Raw genomic sequence first — 2,870 nt, 5'->3', positions numbered from 1 at the left:
GGGCGGGCCGATCGATGTGGGCGGGGTCAGGGGCGGGGCCGGAGGCCATATGGGCGGGGTCCCGCAGTCTGACCCCCAAGTGACCAACCGATTGCTGGGGGCGGCGAGCCCTGCTCTCATCCCGGGTCGGAGGAGGGGATCGGGCAGGGAAGGAAAGAGGGGTGCTCCTGCGCGAGGGCCTGAATTTTGCAGTTCCGATTTCGCTTTCCAACCCTGTTTACCTCTGCGCACAGGATTTGCAGCTTTTTAGCAAAATCAGGTGAACTTTCCTGGATCCGCCGGACCGTGCGTTAACCTCTGGCAGAACCAGGTCGACCCTTCCCTGCCTGCTGCCCCCCACCGAGAACCTAAAGGCTGTGGACTCTGGGGGCCTCCATACCTCCACTGTCTAACTTTATTATGGATCCGACTCAGTGGAACACAAATGTTCAGTGCTCTCTACCCTTGTGATCTCACTTATCTTTCCCGGGCCCACCCAAGGGCGTTACCTGGCTCACACTTGCCTTGTTTTCTCCCCCCGCCCCCGCACCCCGCGCCGCCCTCGCAAGGTCCCAGGCTGCCCTGCCTAGTCCCAGAGCAATACGGAGGAAGGTTCTTGGCAGATTTGCATTTCATACGTCTCACATTTCTAAAACAAAATGTTCCCCTCTTGTGTCGACTTGGACAGAACCCACATGCACACGGGGCTGATTTGTGATTCATATTCGCTGATGAGTCTTTAGCGGCTTTCTGCAAAAGTAAAAAAAAAATATGGATAAAGCAAATTTTGTTTTGAAGAGATTTCACTTACAACTAATTCAAGAGAGGATACGGGCCTGCAGTGATAACCGAGTTAATGACGGTCAACAGATGACCCTTTGGACTAATGGTTGATCTTGAATCCTTGCTCCACTCCACTCTGTCCACATTAAGCCAGAGATGTGGGTGTACTCTAGAATGTTTCAGCTGTGTCAGCTCTGCTCTGAGTCAACCGTGAAGAAAGTGGGTTGAGTGTGAGGTTCTGGGGAATTTGGTTCTGTTCAAGGAGGGGGTTAGGTCTCTTAGACTCTCCACAGAATCAGACCATGCCTGAGTGCTAAGTCCCTTCAGACGTATCTCTTTGCAACGCTATGGACTGTAGCCCACCAGGCTCCTCTGTCCATGAGATTCTTCAGGCAAGAATACTGGAGTGGGTTGCCATGTTCTCCTCCAGGGGATCTTCCCCATCCAGGGATGGGAGTTGTGGTCTCTTACATCTCTGCATTGGCAGGTGGGTTCTTTACCACTAGGGCCACCTGGGAAGCCCATAATCAGACCATAATTCCCTGCAATCATACCAAGATCTCAGAATCTTCCAGATCATATATTTCCAAGAGTCATCCTGGACTGAGGTAGAAATCCAGCTCAAAACTTGAGTCTGCTTAAGCATTCTGAAATTCGAGTACAAATGAGTTATGTGTTCAGTTGAAAATACTAAGAGATAGGTTCAAGTCCTGGCACATATGACCTAGCTAGCCATATGACTTGCAGTGACTTATTTAAACTCACTGGGTTTCCCTGGCCCAGGGATCAAGTCTGTGGGGTTGACTCTGTGAACTGACATAGTTTCAGAGATTTCTTGAAACTCTACAATTGAAGACCAATAAATTCTGGAAGCAAGATCTAGATAATTATAAATGGTTGTACATACATCCTTCCTGCTTCCCTTTTAATGATACTAGAATGGTGGGAAAATACCCAAGGCATTTTGCACTATAGAGAATTGGGGAAGAAAACAAAATTATAAACAGCACTGTTAAACAAATTAAGAAACTGAGGCAAAGAAAGAACAAAGATGTTTGACGGAACCGAAAATTAACTAGCCCCTCCCATTTCTAGTCTAAAAACTCAGGAATAAAACACTGTTCCTTGTTTTGTGTACCAGCAGCAAGCACTAATTTAAAATCAGCTGGCAAGCAGTCTGGGAATAATCTGGTTTTGTTTCTCCACTTTATCTGGTGTGTCTATAAAACTGTGTTGTACACAACAGAAGAGATAATGAAGAAGCTGGAACAAGACCAAACAAAGCAAATCCAGTCCCGTGATTTATAAAGGGTTGCCCAATGACCCTGGAAACTGAGAGGGGAGGAGGAGTCAATGACTCCACAGAAGAAAGTTGAAAACATAGTCATAAGTTACCACTAACTACTGAATGTAAAGAGAGTCTTGGAAGACCTCTGTTTTCCCTTTTCATGTTGATTTTGAGAGAGTGATGGGAGGACAAACGAGTCAGCAAAATAAATTCAAGGATCTTAGATCATTTAGATTTGTGTGATGTGCTGGAAAGGGAATCTGAGGGGCCAACACCCTCCCTGCCCCACCCCCTGTCCCTGCCTGCCCCAGGGTTCTTTTACATCTTCATACTTTCTGTGCACTCTCCTTCAGATTTAGCAGTTTGATTAGGAAAACATTTTTGCAAATATAGGACCCTTAGTGAAATAACATCCCTGAATATGTCCTTTAAAATGTCTTCTTGACAATGTCCCTCTTAACCCAATGTGTGACTATAGCTGAACAACTTGTGGCTTTGTCTTAGCTTTTATTTATTTATTTATTTATTTATTTAAAGGTGTTTCTTCTAGGCAAAAGGTGAAGGCATCTACTTGCTTCTCTCTAGACTTAGGAAGCATCACTACAAACAAAGCTAGTGGAGATGATGGAATTCCAGCTGAGCTATTTCAAATCCTGAAAGATGACTCTGTGAAAGTGCTGCACTCAATATGCAGGCAAATTTGGAAAACTCAGCAGTGGCCACCAGGACTGGAAAAGGTCAGTTTTCATTCCAATCCCAAAGAAAGGCAATGCCAAAGAATGTTCAAACTACCGCACAATTGCACTCATCTCACACGTTA

Source organism: Bison bison, unplaced genomic scaffold (assembly GCF_000754665.1).
Source record: "Bison bison bison isolate TAMUID 2011002044 unplaced genomic scaffold, Bison_UMD1.0 scf7180017863994, whole genome shotgun sequence".
Classification (NCBI taxonomy): domain Eukaryota; kingdom Metazoa; phylum Chordata; class Mammalia; order Artiodactyla; family Bovidae; genus Bison; species Bison bison.
This window is presented reverse-complemented; position numbering follows the sequence as displayed.